General features: G+C 45.2%; 1 non-coding gene across 1 annotated transcript; it reads right to left on the bottom strand.

The window, feature by feature from the left end:
• Window positions 1–14,120: 14,120 nt before the first annotated feature.
• Window positions 14,121–14,232, bottom strand: LOC138512377 (U6 spliceosomal RNA). The gene has a single exon (XR_011281219.1). It is a non-coding gene; the product is annotated as a U6 spliceosomal RNA (small nuclear RNA).
• Between the last annotated feature and the right edge of the window lie 7,849 nt (window positions 14,233–22,081).

Genomic DNA, 22,081 nt, shown 5'->3' with positions numbered 1-22,081 from the left:
AGCCTACCAACGCCTGGTAGTGCCCCAAGAGAACAGACAACAGTTCTTGCAACTAGCCCACGAGATTCCTTTGGCTGGTCACTTGAGTTTCAAGAAGACCAAGGAAAGGCTCTCCCTCTACTGTTATTGGCCAAAGATGGGGGCTGAAGTAGATAGATATTGCAGGAGCTGCCATACCTGCCAGACTTCTGGTAAGGTTGGTTCCAAGAATGTGGCACCTTTAGTGCCTCTCCCAGTTGTGGGAGTCCCATTTGAGAGGGTAGGGATTGACATTGTTGGTCCCCTTGATCCTCCAACCTCCTCAGGCAACAGGTTTATCCTTGTTGTAGTAGACCATGCTACTAGGTACCCTGAGGCAATTCCTATGAGGACTGTTACAGCTCAGGCTGTGGCTAAGGCCCTCCTTGGTATCTTTACCAGGGTTGGGTTTCCTAAGGAGGTGATTTCTGACAGGGGGTCAAATTTTATGTCCCACTACATGAAAGCCATGTGGAAAACCTGCGGAGTCACTTACAAGTTCTCAACCGCCTACCACCCTCAGACAAACGGGTTGGTAGAAAGGTTTAACAGAACTATGAAGAGCATGATAGGTGCTTTAGAAGAACCCCTTAAGAAGAAGTGGGACCTTCTACTGCCATGCCTTCTATTTGCTTATAGGGAAGTCCCTCAGGAGGGAGTAGGTTATTCTCCCTTTGAACTTCTCTATGGCCATCCAGTCAGAGGCCCCTTGGCCCTGATTAAGGAGGGGTTGGAGAGTGCTCCTTCCCCCAAGCCAGTCAGAGTGACTGACTATGTGATAGGTCTCCGAAGGAGAATGTCACACATGATTGCAGAAGCAAGTGACAACTTGAAAGCTGGCCAAGCTCTGATCAAACATTGGCATGATCAGAAAGCTAACATGGTTGAGTTTACTCAAGACCAGCTAGTTCTAGTTATGCTTCCAACAAGGCAGAGGGCCTTGCAAGACAAATGGATGGGACCCTTCAAGGTTGTGGGAAAACTTGGAGAGGTCAACTATCTGGTGGATCTGGGCAACCCCAGGGAAGCTCCCCGAGTCTTCCACACCAACCGCCTCAAAGCCTATATCTCTAGACCAGAAGTAGGAGCCTTGCTTCTAGCTTCATCAGGAGAGGAAGAGGAGAGTGAAGCTCTACCTGACCTCCTAAGAGGCTTACCTTTGGACGAAAAGGTTGAAGGAGTTAATCTCTCTTCAGATCTGACCCCTGAGCAACAGGAGGAGTGCAAAGCGATGTTAAATCAGTTTGCCCCCCTGTTCTCTCTTTCACCAGGCTTGACCCCTTGGGGACAGCATGATATACTCACTGGTGACTGTCTGCCAGTCAAAAGCAGAGGATATAGAATGTCAGAACATATCAGAACCCACATCAAAGGGGAGGTCAAGAAGATGCTTGATCTCGGGGTAATAGAGCCCTCTACTAGTCCATGGTCTAGCCCAGTGGTGTTAGTACCAAAGGCAGGATCCAAAGAGTTGAGATTCTGTGTGGACTATAGAGCTCTTAATGCAGTCACCAAGACTGATGCCCACCCTTTGCCAAGGAAAGATGAGTTGGTGGATAAACTTGGTGCAGCCAAGTACCTCAGCACACTGGACCTTACGTCAGGCTATTGGCAAATAGCCCTGACAGACCATGCCAAGGAGAAAACTGCATTTTCTACCCCAGTTGGCCTATACCAATTCAAGGTTATGCCTTTTGGACTGAAAAATGCACCTGCAACATTCCAAAGGATGGTGAACCAAGTTCTAGCTGGGATGGAAGACTTCTGCATGGCATACTTGGATGACATTGCAGTCTTCAGCCACTCCTGGGAGGAACATGTGTCCCACTTAGGACATGTTTTGCAGGCTCTTGAGCAGGCCCATCTGACCATAAAGGCAACCAAATGCCAAATTGGACAGAGTAAAGTGGTCTACCTTGGACATGAGGTAGGAGGTGGAGAAATAAGGCCTTTTCTCAGCAAGATTGAAGCTGTGCAAAATTGGACAACACCTACTACTCAGACCCAGGTGAGAGCCTTCTTAGGCCTCACTGGGTACTACAGGAATTTCATTGAGAACTATGGGACCATAGCTTCTCCTCTGAATGTGATCTCCTCTCCAAAATTCCCTAAAAAGGTCAAATGGAATGAGGAATGCAATCAGGCCTTTGAAAACCTGAAGAAAGCCCTTTGCCAAGCTCCAGTACTCAGAGCTCCTGACTACCACCAAACTTTCATTGTACAAACTGATGCTTCCAATGTAGGTATAGGTGCAGTTCTTAGCCAACTGGATGAGAAGGGTAGGGAACACCCCATTTGCTTCATCAGTAGAAAACTGAAGGATCCTGAAACAAGGTGGGCAACAATCGAAAGAGAATGTTTTGCTATTGTGTGGGCACTGAAGAGGTTTAGGCCATACTTGTATGGTTCTACTTTTGTCATTCAGACTGACCACCAACCCTTGAAATGGTTAATGCAAATGAAAGGGAAAAATCCAAAACTATTGAGATGGTCAATCTGCCTCCAAGGGTTTGATTTCACCATTGAGCACAGGTCAGGGTGTCACCATCAAAATGCTGATGGACTCTCTAGGATGTATGTCATCGACTAGAGGTATGAGGTTCATCCAGGAGTGGATTAAATCCTCCTGTCCCTTAGTCTGGGGGGGCGAGTGTTAGGGAGAATTCTCTGTTTAGGCTGAATTTCCTAACCTAGTGAGTCCCCCAGCAGCTTTGCTGGATTTTTGAGGTTTATTTTTTTCTCCTGCCAAGAGTGAGACTCTTTTACCCTCACTCTTGGACATGATTTGAGAGTGTTACTGTGACTTGCTATGTGCTTATGGGCTAGGGGGTATTTTTTCCCCATAGGCTATCATTGGTTTTTGAATGTGTGTTACACAGCACCCTCAGTGCAGTAACACAGGGGTGTCATCGAGACCCCCAAACATAGACTCCACACCCTGGGACTGACTACTGTCTCCCTGGGTCTGTAAAGTTGCCATTGACTTTACTAGTCTTAACTTAGGAACTTAACCAGTACAAACCATCTTACTGTGGAAGTACTGGTAGGGGCAATTAGATTGCCCCTGGGTCTGTTGTCGAGGGGGTACTGTCCCGTCCCCCCTCGCCGAGTTTCTGGCTGGTGGCAGTGGATACCACAGAAATATTCCACCGGAATATTTCCCAATGGGATTTCCCATTGATTTTAATGCACCACTTTTTGGTGCAATGTTAAAGATACCGCCGGTTTATTTATTTAATATAAATTCACCGGTTGGGATTTTTTGCCAGAACTCGCCGCCAAAATGGCGTCTAGGTTCACTTCAGTAACCCTGAACCCGAGTCGAGCCTTTGTTCCACTTTTGGCGGGCTTCTGCACAGAAGCCCTCCAAAGTGGTGCCATTCTGTCTGGGTACCACAGGGGGTGTGGGAGGGGGTTTAGGCACCCTGGACTGAGTTGCCTTGCCAACTCATGTCGCACTCTAGTGTGATTGGCCCAAGTGGTGAGCCACCCCGCTCACCACTTAGCATGTTTGAGTGACAGCTAGGCTGTATGAATGGGGGTTTGCTGCATAAAAGCAGGGTTTTTGGGACTGGTTCTTCAGAAGTCGCCACAGGACCTAAGAAGCCGAAGAGGGAGAAGCCGAGATGACCTGCCAAGACGACACCACCGGTGAAGCCCTGCGGAACCGTCTCACCACTTTTTCCGACGACAGAGGAGATCTCCCTCCAGAGAGTCTCCTTCCCTTAACTGGTGGGGACAACCAGTTGCTGCCTTCTTTTCGCCGTCCCGAAGCATCTCGTGGCCGCCTTGCCTGTGCCAAGCACCCCGGCAACCGGGATACCACTTTTTACCTCAACCGCGAAAGAGGGGTAAACTCCTTTGTGACCGGAAAACTCCACGGCTGGCCTCATCCCTGGTAGTGCAACGACCTGCAGCTTTCCTCCACGTCGAGCTCACCTCTTCCCCTGGACGACGCCGCAACTTGCACCCACTACCAGGAACAACTACCACCGCTGGAGGATCCTTTCCACTTTTAAAGGTACTGTGTTCCGCCCGGCCTCCCTTGCCACCGATTGTACGGGGTAGATTTAGCCCTCGGCTCTCGAACCTGGGTAGGTCTGGGACACCCTAACTAAACTTTTCAGAACCGTAGTAAAACCTTTTCTACTTACCTGCAAAGACTTGCGACATTGTGTGATCTTGGGCATATTTTTACCTGGCTCTCTCTGAAGCGGGCCCCGAACGAATTCTCCTTGTTCCACCATTGACTGTCTTTGCTAACCTTCTGTGAAAAGTGTTTTACCTTACTGCTCTCATTATTTCTGCTTTTCCCTCCCTTTTCTAATAACTTGTTGGAGTGCCATCTGACGTTAAGCGCTCACCTCTGTTTGGAAATAAGTGGTGTTAACTTAGACTTGTCCAACAAATGACTAGGGATGTACATATAAGTAATAGTGACTGTGTTTTGACTTACTTACCTTTTTCTGTGCTAGTGTAATTTTATGAGTGTGCCTTAAAAATAAATAAGTATATACTTTTACACCTAGCTCTGGTCAGTGTTTGTTTGTACTACTGTGACTCTGTACCTATCCTGTATCCTCTATATACTGCCTAACTCTTCTTGAGGGAAGTCTGACTGCTCAGCCACAGCTACCACAGTGAATCTGTGTGGTACAGACTGCTACCAAGTGGGTTTACTGCCAACACCTGTAATCTTAAATCTTTTGCAGTGGTCCCAGAGGGAACTGCACAGGTTTCTGCTTAACAGAATGTGACAGAGATGCTTGGTATAACAGGATAGAGGTACATCAGGGAAGGTGTTTTGGGGTGTGGGATACCACGTTCTTCCAAGATAGTCATCTCTAGTCCCATAAAGGGTATCCCTCCCCAGTAGATCCACCTGCTGATTACCACCCCCATGGGGACAATCGGGTAGCAGTCTCACCTCAGGTGAGAAGAGATGACATCTAAGGATTCGTTACAGTGAATTTTAGCCATTGTGGGGGTGGTGTGAAGGAACAATGAGACACACACAGAGCACTCAAATAACTCCAATTAGATGGTATGTACAAAATATGCTATTTATAAGGCCTGAGCACCCTCTAAGCAATGAAAATAATAAGTAAGTATTGCTACCAAACTATTACACTTTTAACAAGTTTATTTAAATCTGGACACCGAAGGATACATCTTTCAGATTATGCAGAGACATTGGTATTGCTTTCAACCCCCTCTATTCCCATCCTTGCTCCACCTCGTGTGTCGCCGGTTCCCTCCTTGGAGTCGTCTCTTCTTACTGCCCCTCCACTTGCTTCTCGGGCCAAAGGGCGAGTCTCGCTTGTCGAGGTCTGAAAGTTAGGGTTGGGAAGGCCCTGTCATATTCTAGTACTGGCTCCCAGCAATCCGTGAAGCAGGGCAGCGTCCCATCCTTGGTTGCTGTGACCTTTTCCGCCACCAGAATGTCCCACACCTTGGTCCAGCATAGCAGAAGCATGGGGCCTTCACTGGATTTCCATCTGCGGGCAAGTGAAATCTTGCCTGCCAATAAGAGCTGGGTTATCTGTTTTGCGGCGGATCCAGTTCTCGGATAGCAGTTTGGTACTGGGGTGCCCAAAGGCCCACTTCTGGCACTAATGGCAGCTTGCGGTGGGTGATGGCTTCTATTGTCTGGAGTACCTGCTCCCAAAATGATTGAGCCCGCGGGTATTCCCACCATATATGGAAGTATGTTCCCTGGGCACCACACCGTCTCCAGCAGTTCGGATCCAGCATGTTGTTAAAGTGGTGCAGCCGTTCCGGTGGGTAGTACCAGCGATAGAGCAGTTTGAGCATCCCTTCTTTGTTGGTAATGCATCTGGATGCAGAGTTGGTCCTGGACAATATTTCGACATGTCTGGTCCCCGATGCTGTGTCATAGGTCCGCTTCCCATTTGGTCATCTAAGTAGGCATCACTACCAGCATATCCTCCTGCAACATATTATAGAGTTTAGTGATGTGGCCTCTCTTGGGACCTTCCGTAATTGAGAGTTCCAAAGGAGATGGTGCCCTGGACGCCTTCTGCTTAGTTGCCGGCTGCGAGATCCAGTGGCGTAGTTGTGCGTAGGTGAACCATTCCGCTTCCAGAAGATTAAAGTGGGACTTACATTCTAGAAAGTCCATGGGGGATTACATCTTTAAGCAGCTGGGAGAGAGTTTGCAGTCCTTGGGTCCAGTTGCCGAAGTTTGCCGCTTGCAGTCCCGGGGAAAAGTCTGGGTTATGGGTGACTGGGGCCATGGGGCCTAGCCCCCTCGGGATCTTTTTCTTTTGCAGTGCAGTGTCCCAGATCTTCTTGTTGATGATAGGAGCGTCGGCCATTGCCTACGAGTTGCCACTGAAGTGTGAAACAGATTGCAAAGCTGGATCAGGCTTCTGGCTTGTTCGATCTTGACCCATTTAGGGGGATCTGTGGTGTTAGTGCACGCCCGGGAGTTTGTTCGTTGGGCTGCCATATAATAGTTGCAGAGGTTGGGTACCACAATTTCCCCCCATTTAGCTGCCCCCAACATTACTTTCCATGGAATTCACGCTTTCCCCCTTTCCATATGATTCGAAGAACTTGTTTCTGCAATTGGAGGAGGGGTTTTAAGGGGACTTCCACTGGGAGAGCCGCACCGAGGTACATAAATCTTGGTAGTAAGTTCATTTTGCATGCCGTCACCCTCCCCAGTAGTGAGATCTCCTGGGTCTCCCACCTCTTAAGGTCGGCCTTTAGCTCGCTGAATAGGTGAGGGAAAATTGCTGCATACAACCTTTTGGGGTTGGCTGCAATGTGTACTCCCAGTTATGTAGCCGTTGTGGTGCTCCAGTTCAGCAGGCAGATAGGGCGGGGGCGATGTAGCGTTTTCTTCAATAGGCTCACTCCTAGGGCCTCTGACTTAGAGTAGTTAATGGAGAAGCCTGCCACCTGCTCGAAAGCTTCCAGCTCCTTCACCTTTTCTGGAAGTGAGCTCCGACAGTACGTGAGAGACAGCATCACATCGTCGGCATATAGCGACACCTTGTATTGGTCCCCTTTCAGTGACATTCCCTCAATGGAATTATTATTGCAGACCCTCTGGTTCCATATTTAGGGCAAAGATCAGTGGAGAGAGTGGGCATCCTTGTCTTGTGCTGCATGTGAGTGGAATATGGCCTGTTCTGTGCCCGTTTATCCTTAGGGAGGTTTTGGGGGCCTGTAAGTGATTTCAATCCGGCATAAACACCCAAGTCACGCCCAGCGTGTAGTGCACAATAGAAACCCTTATTTATTTTTATCTATAAATTCAATATTCTGAACGATATACCACTCGTATAACACCCTTCTCCTGAAACCCCCCCGGTCACACTGAACCAGGAATCAGGCTAGTTTGCATAGGTAAATATTTATGTATTTAAAATGTAATCACAATATATTTTAATAGGTAAACAACAATCACCAATGGGGTGGCAGAACACTGAATAATATATTTAATCCACTAGTAGTCAAATAATGAGCACAAAAACAAATGCAGCACAGAAAAGTTTACTGTTGAGTTGGTTTAGAACAGATGGCACTATGGTTAGCGGTTCCCCCTGCAACACCCCTCAATCCCCCAATAGGCAATGTAAAGAGATGGTAGGAGAGAGCAGGTATTCAGGAATAGCACAAATCAAACAGAATATCAGTCCCACCTTCCCCCTTCAAACACAAGAGAAAAACGGAATTGACTTTTCAGCTGTCAGAATGGCTTTGCGATTGTCTTTGGAATTGGCTGAGCAAAAACCCCAAATGTGGTCAAAAATACTTAAAGGCATGGTCTAGTAAAACATTTTATTTAAAAAATAGATAGGCAACATAAAAAAAAAAAATACTAGCATTCTCTTTTTTAAAACTTCCTATGTAAAATTTTGAGCTATTCAAGCTCAAAATTCGCAAAAGCAAGCACATGGGCGCAGCCATTTTGTGAAATGGAGGCCCTCCTGTGCTGGCTTTTGCTTTTGCGCCACTAATGAAGGAAAAGCCAGCCAGCTGTAGTAAACAAAAGCTACCGCTGGGTGGCTTTCCCTTCATCAGTGCTGTACGCGGAGGACGGGGACCGGAGACCAGAGCAGGAAAGCTGCAGCTGAATCTCGGTAAGTGCTATTTTTTTTTTTTTTAAATAAGCACTAGCTGCGTTTTTTTTCTAAGTTTTCCGGGCTGGAGGAGCCCGGAAAACTTAGAAATAAAACCGCAGCTTTAAAAACATTGTATTTATGTTTGCGGTCGCTTTTGAAGCGACCGCAAACATAAATACAACGTTATTGTGTTGGAAAACGCTGCAGTTTTTCTTTCCAAGTTTCTCAGGCTCCTCCGGCCCGAGAGCCCCAAATGGGAAAGCAGATTCAGGCAGAAACAACGCGGCATTGCGGAAAACAACCGCGTTGTTTCTGCCTGAATCTGCTTTCCCATTTGGGGCTCTCGGGCTCCCCCAGGATTTCATGAGTCAAAAGAAAAATCGATACAAAACTAGACGTATTCTGAACTCGAAAACAGTGGATTAAGAAAGAAAAGTTCAGGATGTTGTCCCTTCATGAAATCTTTCAGAACCTGTTGGCAGGGGGTGGGATGTGTTCATTGATATACGTCCATTTGCAAATACCCAGAAAGCATGGAAAGCTCCTCAGGTTCCTAGTAAACAGATCCCACTTTCAGTCCAAAGTCCTTCCTTTTTGGTTGAATCAGCATCAAAAGGGTTTTCAAAGTGCATGGCAGAAGTGGAAGACCACCTCAGAAAATCAGGGACCCCAAATGGATTCCAGAATGACAAAGTGTTAGAGGACAGCTTCCCTGCATGGGGCAAAGCAGAAATGTACCTCTTTGCAGCAGCAGAAAATGGTAAGTGCCCATTCTTTGAATGTAGGTGCTGTAAGGGTGCGGAGGGAGGAGACTGACACACAGCTGGCATTGTGATTGGTATATACCTTTATTAGTCAAGGAAATAAAGAGAAAACCTAGCTTCCCCTATCTCTAAGAAGCGTTTCCCTGCCTCAACTAAACTACAAAGGGGTTGGTCAGAATGTCCATGTAAGTCATTAGTCCCCCGTTGTGTGTCAAAAAGCCTATTTCTGTCGCTTACACTTAAAACTAAAGATAAGGTAGACCAGCTAGTACAATCCAGCTACCCCGGAAAAGCTGAAACACTATGACCTAAACCATCAAAAAGCATTGTTATGTTTGGTAAATATTCTGCTGTTAAAGCAGATGTGAGGTACTCAAAGGCACATGGGCATTGACACACAAGATCATAGACTGCAAATCTAAAATCTAGAGGTGTACGTTGGAAGACATCGGATTAGCATGTCTAGGTGTATTATTCACACACAATTGGGGTCACTACGAGTTTCCCGGTGTCCCGCCGGTTATTCCAGCGGGATACCGGTAAACGGACCTATTGTTATTGGTGCCTGATATACCAGTATTACTGGGATATTCCAGGTTCCCGGCAACTGCGGTAAATCCCCATTCCATTGAGTCCCTACCTGCAAAAAACAGGCAAAAGACAAGAGCTTGAGGTAAATCAGGCCCCACCACCCAAAAACAGTCGGCATCTCCTCCATGATTGCCAGATACCGACTGTTTTTGGGTGGTGGGGGCCTGATTTATCTACCGGCAATCATGGAGGGGATACTGACTGTTTTTGGCTGGTGGGGGCCTGAATTACCTACCGGCAATCATGGAGGGGATACTGACTGGTTTTGGCTGGTGGGGGCCTGATTTACCTCCAGCTCTTGGCTTTTGCCGGTCCTGGAAAAGTGCCGGTCACAGAATTACTGCCACTTTTACCTGTACTTTTCCCAGACCGGCACACTTATATGATCTGATATGGCATTCATAACGTGCCCGTACACAAGTGTTTCTAGTCGCGACAAGACAAGGAGAACGAAACTAAGGGAGGACAAAACAACGATCTTACTAGGCCTTGTGTCATTCAGATCGTGAAAGTGCAGGGTGGGGCAAGGGGAGAAGTGCAAAAGGGAGGGGGGGATGGAGAAGGGCAGGTAACAGAGTGCAGCCAGCGTGTGGCTAAGTGCCGGGAATCAGAGGGTGCAGCCAGCGGGTGGCTCATAAGTGCAGAGAGAGGGGACTGTAGGGTTACAGATATAGACCACAAGTGCTGGGGGACCAAAAGGCAGTGCGAGGTGCAACTGGACAGGCAGGAACCTGGGCCCAAACTCAGAGGGTGGCCAGGTGACCAGTGCGTGGAACAGACAGGTCATCGGCAGGGGAGAGGAAGAGAGAACGCAGAAGCGAAGAGGACGGTCTTGAGTTTCTTCCGGAACTGAAGATGGTTCTGCTCAAGTTTGAGAGAGAGGGAGGCCCCAGCTGATGAAAGAGATCTGCCCCCAGCTCTCTGCTTGGAAAAGCAGCTGACCTTCAGAGAGTTGGAGTTGGATGAGCGGAGAGCTCGAGAAGGGAGATGCTTAGAAAGAGAAAGTTGGAGGTAGTGCGAGCCCATGCCCCAGAAAGCATTGTGGACAATGCAGAGGGTCTTGAACTTGATCGTTGCCGCCACTGGGAGCCAATGAAGAGATTTCGGAGCTGTAGAGATACGATCCTTGGGCTTGAGGCCAAGAACAAGTCTCACAGTCCTGTTCTGGATAAGTTGTAGAGGAAGAAGAGTAGAGGCAGGAAGATTTCGAAAGAGGCTGTTGCAGTCAGCAATCCAGCCTTGAGAGGACCAGAGCTCTGGAGAGAGTGAGCTTCTAGGGGAAAGTGAGGAAGGGAAGAATACCTCTGGGGAGGTGCAGCTGATAGTTTGACTTCTTCGAGACGTCAGAGATGTGAGGAGAGAAGGAGAGGTTGAAGTCGGAGATGACCCCAAGATCCTTAGCCTGACAGGTAGAATCTTGTCCCCCAATGTCCTAATACGTCAGCAGAGATTTAACTCTATGTACTGTGCCCTCATGCCTCATGGGGGTAAGTCTGTGTTTAGTAAATACCCTAAATAAAAATTCATTAAAAACGTTCCTTTCTTTTGGCCTGCTTGAAGATGCCACTGACTTTACCACGTCTCGATGGAGTAACATTCCACCAGAAATGTAAAGAGGTATCTTACTTGTCCAAATCAGGCACCCACTGACCAGGGGTTCCTTTTGACAATGGTCTGTCAGGGGCTGAAAACGTATGCTGTGGTTTTCAGTTAACCTTGGAAAATTGATTCTTCAAATGTTCCAGAAGTTGCAGTTCCTTTGAGACTTGCTGGGCGCAGAACAAGAAAGAACTTTCTTTCTCTTCAAAGAGTGGCAGTACCTTACATCCGCACTTCATTCCAGGCCTGACACCTCAGCATAGTGGTTTGAGTGATCTCTGGATGTGATGGCCTCCTGTGGTTTAGTTGTCTCACTAGGGTAGCTAAAGATGAGGACCTTTAAGCTTCATATTGAGAGAAGGAAGTGGAATGGCAATAAAAAGATGTTAACCCATTCAGTGCCTTCTCACTTCCTAGCCCTAGACCCAAGGAAAACGTAGCATTCAGAGTTGAATAGGTTGCCATTTCACACACACTTGAAGCAGACTATGATTAAAGAAAGATTGTTAACTCTTCGCCTGTGGGATTGCATGGCCACCCTTCTTATTTCAATGAGTGTAAGGATATATAGTTCAACTTTGCGAACCTAATCACTTCTAGGCACTTTGCTGGCTGACAATGTTTTCAACGTCAAAGCAAACATTCTCAAACTGATGAAATGCCTGCTTTTCCTAAAGGCTATTTGATTGAATTCAATGTGAGGACTCCGGGGAATGCGTAGAATACCATAGGTAATCTTAAATACACCTAGCTGTACTCCTCCTCTTCACAGGCCTTACTTGTTGATTGGGATTTACCTCAATAAGTAAAGACTACAACTGGGAGGATGGACATTACCTCAGATTACCTCAGATAATTTCCATTCTACCTAGTCCTATATCTCCTTGTCACAGTCCTTACTTATTGTGGGTAATCGCCTCAATAAGTATAGGCTGCTAGAAGAACAAGGAATGTGCGAGTAATGCCTAGAGTATTTGAGCAATCTCTATTTCTCCTAGCCCTAGTCATCCTTATCACAGTCCTTACTTACTGAGGTAGAAGTAAGGACTGGACAAGGAGGAGGGATGTGCGGTAAAACCTAGATTACATATGGTAATTCCTGTTACAACAACACTCCTTCCTCATCACCTTAAATAAGAATTATATATTATTGTTTAAGGTCTCCCAACCGAACTTTTTTCAAGATTGTATTGCTACATCATACGCGTACTTTATTCTTTCCCCCTCCCTCCTTTGCAAGCCAATAAAAGGGCTGAATAAAAGGGCTGTTCTTACATCCATAGACCCAATTGTTACCCTTTGTGTGGATGCGAGGGTATGAGTAAGGTGACAAAGGTGGGGATTTGACATGATGTGGATTCCCATATGTAAATTTGATATCGCCCTCCACTCTCCCCCCCTAGTCTCCTTCCCCACCAATCGGGACATGCCAGTGAGCAACACATAGGCATTTTGGAACACCCTTTTGTTTTTGTATCACCAGACCATTTCTTATAGAAAGTTCACAGTAGTCAAGACTGAGGATCCCACACCCTGACCTTCCGCAATTGACACGTGCACCTTACAGTGCTTGTTAAAGGTGGGGTAACTGGTCCATGTTCCCATGAAGCTACAACTCCCCTGGCTGATTTACCCTGAATCACAGGAGGAAGGGGGTGATCAGCAAACTAATAAGCAAAGTCCTTCGTAATAAGCAAAGTCCTCTGTGATAACCACTTTATTCCACCTACTCAGGGTCGAGATAGTAAGTTTGCATATTTTCCTATTATCTCAAAATGTAACAAATAGGTTATCAAAACCTATAAATGCGACCTATAGCGGGGTTCTGCAAACTGTGGCCCTCTGGAGGTTTTGGACTACAATTCATATGGTTCCTCTCCCGTGACATATTTCTTAAGGCTGATGGGTATTGTAGTCAAACACATCATGAGTGCCATGGGTTGTATATCCCTGATCTATAACAACCTCTACTGTTCTCCTGACATCCAGAACCTTCAAATTCTGTTCATTAATAGGATCTGACAGATGAAAGCAAGAGCAAAACCCATCCCTGGTTGTCAGCTCAAAGCTTCAGGAAAGATCTGTACCTACGGAATTGTACACCACAAAGCACCTAGGTCCCATAGTCATCTTATCAATTAAATGATATCAAAAAGGTATGTCTTATTTGGCAACCATTTAACAGTGATTCCAACGAAAGCGGCATATGGAGGGACCCAGCAGTATAAATCTGTTAAAAATCATACACTGGGGTTCCTGACCTCTTTAATGGTCAGACATTGGACTTTTAAAATGGCAATTGCCAAACCCTTTTGATTCCCTTCTAACAGCAAATCCAAATGTGTTGGTGGTGTGCATCATAACGGTTGAACAACATGAGTCTTACGTTACGCTTGAAAGGAACTCCACTGGTGCAACTATACCTGCTAGTAGATGAACATCTAGGCCTCCAGACTGTCTGTGTAGCCTCCATGGATAAAGCTACGTTTTCAATCCCCTGCCTTAAACGTTCATGCAGACAGCCCAAGTCGTAATAATCCAAACTTTGATAGAGGGAACTTGGGGGAGAGGGATCTGGGAGAAGAATCAGTCTGGGTAACTGACAGCTCCTCCTCAGCTAGTCAAGAACACCCATATCTTTGATGTTTCCTTACACCAATTTGCTTGCAGCCTATTTGTCTGAATATTATTTTTACCACATTTCACTGCAAAAAAATGTAGGGGGAACCCTCCGCAACCACCCAGATACAGCCCACCGTTCAAAATACATAAACCCAGCCCCCATATACATTTGTGGTGAAATATTGTAAAACAAACTTTAAAACAAATGGGCCTTGAACAAACTGGTCAGCGAGGAAATGAGCTAGTCCCGAACAAGCAATATCACTTCTCCTTCCTCCTTTTTGATTTTCCTAAACACTTTGCATGAGTGGGAAAGCACAGAGCAGGTCATGTGGCACGCAGTTCTCAAATCAACATCTTAGTTTGAGACATTTTTCATTATTTATATCGCCATTTTGACAACACGTGTTTCTTTTTTTTTTTTTTCTTTTTTTTTTTTAGACTCTTCACGAATTTGCGTGTCATCCTTGCGCAGGGGGCATGCTAATCTTCTCTGTATCGTTCCAATTTTAGTATATGTGCTTTCACACTTACTCCAGCACCTTATCAAGGTTTAGGTAAATGTTGCTATCATTAGGGTTGCTAGTGTGATAACTGGGACGTACATGAAAAAGACCTGAGTCCTCTGTAATTTGGCTATGCCTTGGTAAAGCTTAAATAGGCGTGAAACGTGTCGGCAAAGTAGTCAAGTTAAATAATAAAAAAAGAATTTGCGCGAGCACTAAGATGTGGTGTCTGCTATCTGCATTTCGTTTTGTATAGTGTTAGTGGAACACTATTGTCCAAAACAACAGCTTGCTAGCAAACACATTTCAGATAGCCCATAATATCAAGAACTTGAAACACTAATCAATCAATCAAACTAGATGGAAAGGCCTCTTTGCCTTTTTGTTTGGTTTGCCCTGCCCCGCCCGGGTGAACCCCTTTAATCTACACGTGGCTGCTTGCGGCTAGTTTCTGTTTTCATTGCGAAAGTGCCATGTATAATCTTCACAGGGAAGTGAGGAGCTAAGTGTTTGGTGCTTGGTGTTACATGCTCCTTTTTGCTTGGGCTGCGTGATACCGTTAAGCAGCTGCTGAAGCAGCTCTTTAATCTTTAAGTGTTTGGGGTTGGGGGTCGGGGGTCGGGGGCTGGGCGTACAGCGGAATCATCTGTGACAAAGCACCAGAGGTATCGTATTTTCTGCATGTCAAGTGCTGTCAGCTGTCTGAGGCCTGAAACTGAAAAAAGGCCGTTAACTATTAAGAGAAGATCCTGAGAGTGTGTCAGTATAGCAGTGTTAGGCAGAATTATATGCAGTACCCTTTGGGAACACCACACACAATTAAGACTACAAGTGACAGTACAATTTCACCTTTGGTACAAGTCTGTACTACACAGTTAAAGTGGTATCAGTAGCAGAGCAGCCAGACTTATCTCAAGAGTAAGTGAGCAGTATCAAATAGTTACACAAAGGACAGCAATTACTATGATTCAGGCAAACACTGACTCATGGTTTTCAAGTAAAAGAATATACATTTATTTCATTCTTCAGTTGTATAAGATTACACTATTATAAGCAGTCTAAAAAAATCACTCTCTTAATACACCACACCACTTCCCTTAAATTCCAGACAAGTTAAGTTCACAAAATGAAGTGGGAGCAAAATGGCCCTCCAGCAATTTAAAAGGGAGGGAAAGACAAAAGTTAACAGAAATGGATCCACACCAAAAGGTAAGTATTCAGAGCAAGTGAGTAAGGGAGACTACAATGATAAAATCAGATAGAAAAGGCTTAGGGCCAAAGTCAATGGTTCAAAGTCTTTTGCTCAAGAGAATACAGTTCAAGGTAGTTGGCGGTAAAGTTCGTGGCACGGTTTACGGACGAGTTTGGTTGGTAGAAAAATTAGTTCAAAGAGAAGAGAAGGATAAGCCCTCGGATTGGAGAAAGATTTCAAACACTTTCACTGCGGCTGAACGAAATGCACAACCGGATTTGCACAGTGCCTTAAAGCGGAGAGGGGACTGTAGCTGAGGCAGACGTTCCTGGTAGTTCCTGAAGGCTCACGGTTCCTGAAGCGACTGTGGGACTGATCAGAAGTAGGACGACTGGAGGGTCCTGCACTACCCAGGGAAGAAACCAGCAGCAGTACCAAACAACGAATAAAAGGTGCGCTCCTAAAAACCCAAGCAGGGTCCGACCTTCCTGGCTATCCGGCCCACTGTAGCTCTGTATAGCGAATTCGACCAGAGGAGGGGTCCTGGCTTGCAGTTTGGGTGAACTGGTTGGTCCCACCAGCTCAAGGGAGGAAGTTTCCTCGGGGATCTTCTCTGTCGTCAGATTCTGGAGATTCGGACCTGTAGCAGGGCTTCACCAGGCGGTTCAGTCATTGTAGGGGTCATCTTCTTCCAGTTCCTCGTTGGTTCTTTCGTTGCAGTGGCGACTCTGCTCTTCCAGTCGCAGAGAGGCCAGTCCCCTTAGCCAATCAGATTGGAGTGTGACTTGGGTTACCAAGGGAACCCATGGCAGGGGTCCTAAAACCCCTCCCTCACATCCTGCCTACCCAGACTCTCAGGTGCCTAAAGGAGGGCTTCTGTGCAGAAGCCCACGAAAAAGCGATGAACAAAGGGACCAAACCTGGTTTGGCGCGCAGAATAAAACACGCAAAAGACTTTAACAAAAATAAATGGTGAATAAACCCGGCCAGAGCCAAAATAATATGTATTTGGTCAAGCGGGTTTATGTTTGAGGCTGATATAATAGCCTAAAACATTACCAAGTTTATATAAGATAATCACAGTAGAAAAGTTAGGGTAGATACCACTGCCACCAGCCAAGTCTTAATGTAAAGGGAGCGAAACACTGCCCCAAGAGGCACAGACAGGGATAAGAATGAACCCTTTCCAATACTCCATGGAAGATGGGGTGTACTGGGTCTGTGGTTTAAAGTGACTAAGGTAAAGTTAATGGCAACTTTACCCTTTTCTGGGGGACTGTAGTCAGCCCCAGAAAATGGAGTCGGTGGGAAATCTAAAAGACAAGCCTGTGTCACTGCACTGAAGGTGCTGTGCAACACACATGAAAAATATGGTACCCTGGCTGAGGTGAGGCTCCAGTGCCCAAAATCACACAAAAAGTAGAAACACACATAGCAAAACACATGCATGAGTGGGAAAAAAGGCTCACACCAGGTGAAAAAAATAAATCCTAGAAATGTTATGTTATGTTACTTTGCATTTATATAGCACCTTATGTACCATTGGTATGATCTCAAGGCGCTGGTAGGTTGAACGCCCTCGGGAACCGTAGTTCAAGTCAGTAGAGAGAGAGAGAGAGTCAAAAGGTGCGTGTGTGCACCGGATATGTGTGCAGCAGGTGTGGCACTCGGATGATAGCGGCTTCTTAGCGGTAGGTGTGGTGGTTGAGGGATCAGGAGTATGTGTTGGTTCTGGCAGAGAGATACCAGATTGATTCTGGCTGCGTGAGGCCTGAGGAGAATGCCTAGGCTGGCGGGTGTGCAGCCAGCTGTGTTTAGTTAGGATGATGGGGAGTATCTGGCATGTGTTTGTATGAGGACAGCTATACCGAATGTATCATAGTATCGCTGTGTTCTAGTTGAGTGGTGGTGTATAGAAGAGAGTAAGCGTGGTGATGTGATATGGTGGTTTTCTGTAGGTGCTTGAGATTGAGCGCCTTCATGCTCGATGCATTCCATGCGCTACAACCTTTCCATGCGCTCCACACTTCCACTCTACACCCGTTCCAAACTCTTCATCCGCTCCACACTCTCTACCCCCTTCACCTGTTCCACCTGCTCCACCCGTCCCACGCAATCCATTCGTGGCACTATTTGGAGTGCTGGGGAGATACTAGCGCGTACTTCATCATTTCCTCGTACTTCATCCTTTCCACGCACTCCATCCTTTCCACGCACTTCATCAAAGCTGCTGAAGGACTCAGTAGGTAAGGGAAATCAACCATTTATGAGAATTCTCCCTAACAGGCAGCATGGACTCGGGATATGCGCAAGCCGAACCAACTAGTGGCAATATGTGCTCAAGTTCAGGTAAGCTGAGGTCTGAGCCTGATATTTTGGATGAACGCGAACAGGTCGTGCAAAATGCCCTTAATTCACCTCTACCCGCTTTGCCATCAACTCTAGCCCTACCTCCTCTACTCCAATTGCCTCATGTGACTACACAATCTATTGTAGAGGAAGAGGGATCGTTAAAGACATCATTACTACCAGTAACGCAGCCGGTTTCAATCCAATAATGTGGATAAACTTAGTGAAACAATTGGCATAGATAGATCGCATTGTTTTTTTCCCAATTCGATGGCCACTAACTGCCAACGGAAGCATGGTGGTATTCATTACTTGTCCACCAGAATTTGAACTGCTGACTAAATCTACACCATATTTATTTTATATTTTCAAAGCGCTCACACAGCCCCCTATAGGAATTTTTTGTTGTTGTTTTAGTTGCGTATTTTTAATGAGCTTAAACACCCAGAGGTTTCTAAGCGCGGACCCGGGGATCGAACCTGTGTTGCTTCGTGTTGTGTTGCTTCCAAGGTGCACGTTGCCGCTGAGCTATCCTCCGGGATGCATAAGTCTCCCCTCTATTAGGCCCAGGGGATTAATATCCAATTGCCGGTTGGATTCCCCAGTGTACAGGGCAGAGAGATGGAGGGGGAAATTATGAATTCTATGGAGTTGCGAATACATCCTGAATACTTTCGAGAACCAAGGGCTGGAGAGAGAACAGAGATGAAGTCTTCTTTTTATGATGCTGAGACGGCTCTAGTTACAGACATGGTGCATTCAGTACAATATAAGTTGGGTATAATTCGTATATGATTTTTACAAATAGATTCTGGTTTGATGAGACAGCCCTTACTGGAAGCGGCTCATCAATTGCTGTGAGACCGATAGACAAAAGCTTCTGACCATGAAGGGGGAAACCTATTTAGGAGTGCACAAATTGGGCTTAAGGTGTGAAAAGAATAAAAGAACAAAAAGGCAATGATTTAGCGTTTAGCCACAGACGTTTTTTAAGAAAATAGAGACTTTTAACTATTTGGGTATATCTATAAATGCAAGTAGCGTTAATGCTCCAAATGTAGATACTCTAAGAATGAAGGCAAATAGCCTGGCGGCACAAGGTTTGGTTTTTATATAAACATTATTGCCAATATTCCCATTATACAAGTCATCTAATTTTATAAGTTAAAAGTTGTTTCAGTTTTTACCTATTTGGCTGAGTCTTCTTTCTGTTTCCCCTGTAAAATATGGCAGATTGTAGAGGGCATTTCCTGGAAAAGGATTCTTCCGGTACCTAAGGGTGTACCCATACATATTATTAGGTACAAATTTGTCCTCCTTTCCCTAATGGGCTTTGTATGCTGGAAAATGTTAGCCCACTTTCCGAAATTGCTTGTTGACCAATGCTCCTTCTATGTTCCAAATTGTGCATACTGCAGTGATGAAAAATTGTGATAGGCCATTGAGGCAATGGAAATTAGGTTGTACTAAGGTTTTAGTAGACCTGGGCATCTCCCAGGATCTACTGATATCTAACCCTTGCTTGGTAAAGGAGAAATTGTGGTTGTGTGTTTGGATCCAGACGGAGGATGAGTCCAAGGCCTACAAACTTTCTTATCATTTTACCTATTAAGAGAAAGCTTTTAATACCTTACCCCCTTATTTAATGAAATCTCCCATTGTCTTTTAAAATTGCACGGGTAATATTAGCAGCTTACATGCCTACTGAAGAAAGAGATCTCTCATGTAGATTCTGTAAAAACTCTATGTAGAACGAAACACTTAAGCACTTAATTTTTTTTTCTCTGCAGGTTTGACTGATTTAAGAACGTACTATTGTGGACATTTTCTAACACACTAACTTTCCCGGCATAACATACACCATTCTAGCATATCTTAAAGGTCAATATCAATCGGTAATTCATAAGGTCACTTCTGTCTCCCTTCTTAAATATCGCAATTACCACTGATCGCTTCCAGGAAGGGGGCGGCGTAGGTCCCTGTGACATTTTAGTGGTCATTGAAAAGGCTAAACATATAGGAAACGGTCTTCTTTTGAATTTGAAAGGCATATTTGTATCAGATGTAATGAGAGGTATGCGCAGTGTAAGAAAAGTATCTAAGTTTAATCCATCGATTACACAAACCTCTATGTGTCTTTGTAGACGTGTGATTGTCAACCTTGTTCCATTGGAGAGTCCCTGTGAATGCATAAGATTGCGTAGTAATTACAGCACCTACTTTCAGTTTTAGCTTGTGAAGAAGCATTCGTCTTACAGTGTTTTGTTCTTTAAAGACTGAAACTTTGAGCCAGTAATGAACTGTTCATTGACACTGGAACCGCCATGCCCTGTGTGGAGAGAAGAAGGGGTGAAAAGAAGTGACTTGAAATTATTCTGAATATTTGTGATAGTGGAAGGTGAAGGTGACCGCGTAGAACCGTGCTCATTCTGTTTGTTAAAATTATAACTGTTGTTGAAGTGGAAGGGCACACAGAGGTGCACTTTGCCATTTGGATAGCAGAGGACAGCCTAACAATAATAAATTGCATCAGCTGAGTACAGAAACATACCTAAGCGTATGATAAGATTTTAGGATGCTAATTGCAGAAGAATTTTTGAAATTTTTAAGGTTTCATGAGGAATTTTTGAAATAGTGATGGTTTTTTATCTTGCCAGATTCTCTTAGGAATGGTACACTTTAGTAATGTGATAAATGGAATGCTGCTAAAGTGCATCCACATTCACGTGTGGACCAAGGGAAATAATTCAGTGTTTTCAGCATCAATTGACATTGCAGCAACTTTTAATGCAGTGGACTGATCGCTGCTTTGGCAAAAATTACAAAAAGGGGGCATTCCACCCAGTTTATTGAGACTAATAGTTGGCCTTCATTCCCATTCTCTTAGTCATGCCAACCTAAGTAAGCAGGTTCAATTATCATGCCCGATTCAAACTTACAGAGGAGTGCAGCAGGGGTGCTTTCTCGCCCATGCCTCTACAATCTGTATATGGCTGTCTTGGATAAATCACTACAGACTGTTGCTTTTGCAACTCCGAAGATCTCTAGCCTTAGGCCGATCTGGGTGGGATGTGCGGATGACTACTTGTTCTTTGATAATACCCTAGTTGGCCTTTAACGCCTTCGGAATGGTTTTACTACCTGTGTGAATGCTAACTCTTTGTCCATTAACCCCGCAAACAGAAAGGTAATGTAACTTTCGAGCACCCAGAAACAAATTCCCTTCAGGTGGCACATACAGTCAGAAGTGGTGTAAAGGATTGATTCTTTAATTTGGGCTTTAAGATCAATTCTAAGCCTTCTATCACCCTTACCCGAGCATGGCTGCATATGAGGGCTGTTAAGCCGGCAAACCAACTGCAGACGGAGGACTCCAAGTTTGGCAAATTTCACTACTGCCATGTCGTAGATTCTTTGAGGGCAAAATTGCCCCAAGACTATCATACAGCATTGAAATACACAACCCAGTGCTGATTGATTATTTGCCTCAGTTGGAAGCTTTGATTTGGAGAAGGGTCTTGTCCCTACTTTCTACCACGCCCCAATATATTTTTTGCTACGAATTGGGTAGCATCTCACTGAAGGCCAGAGCCCTCTGGCAATACTTGTCATTTTACATGAAAATGTTAGACTCTCCGGCAAATTCTTTGATATCGGATTTTGGGAAAGCCTGTGAAATTGGAGGGTCTCGTGCTCTGTCTGAAATTAGGGGGATTGCTCTACTATGTCGGAGACGGGGAGTACTGTTCAGGACCTTATGAGTAACCCAGATAAGGTCTAAAAAGTACTATTCGTAGCAGACTGAGCCAACACGGTGACAGAATGATAAGCCTCTCCCTCTTTAGCCCAGGTAAAAGAAGATCACAAGAAACAAGCATCTTGGCCCTTTATCTGTCGATCTACTCTAGCAAAGCAGTCTGGTCTACCTTCCTGCGATTTCGTTTAAACTTGATTTGCACAAAGGAGACTTTGCTTAGATATGGACAGGTTACAGAGGACACTGCCTTCTGTAGATATTGTAACGTTGAGACAAAGAGAGAAACCGCAAAGCACATATTGCTAATATATGAAGCATTGAAGGCTTTAAGGGAAAGAGTGTTTTATAGGAAAAAATATTTAAATGAATATGCTATTTTATCGACTGATCAAATGTGGGATTATTGCCTTTCGGGAGTAACAGCACTACTGTAAACGCAGTTGTCTCCTTTTTTTGCTCATTAACTCCTGCCTTAGACTCTTAATTTAATGTTACTGATTCCTTTTTGCTATTAGTGACTGAAATGACTGAGTTTTTTTTTCTGTTGTCTCTTTTTTCCTCTTTTGTATCCTCTAAGTTTTTTTCTG

Source organism: Ambystoma mexicanum, chromosome 6p (genome assembly GCF_040938575.1).
Source record: "Ambystoma mexicanum isolate Mex_15411 chromosome 6p, UKY_AmexF1_1, whole genome shotgun sequence".
NCBI classification, from domain to species: domain Eukaryota; kingdom Metazoa; phylum Chordata; class Amphibia; order Caudata; family Ambystomatidae; genus Ambystoma; species Ambystoma mexicanum.
This window is presented reverse-complemented; position numbering and strand designations above follow the sequence as displayed.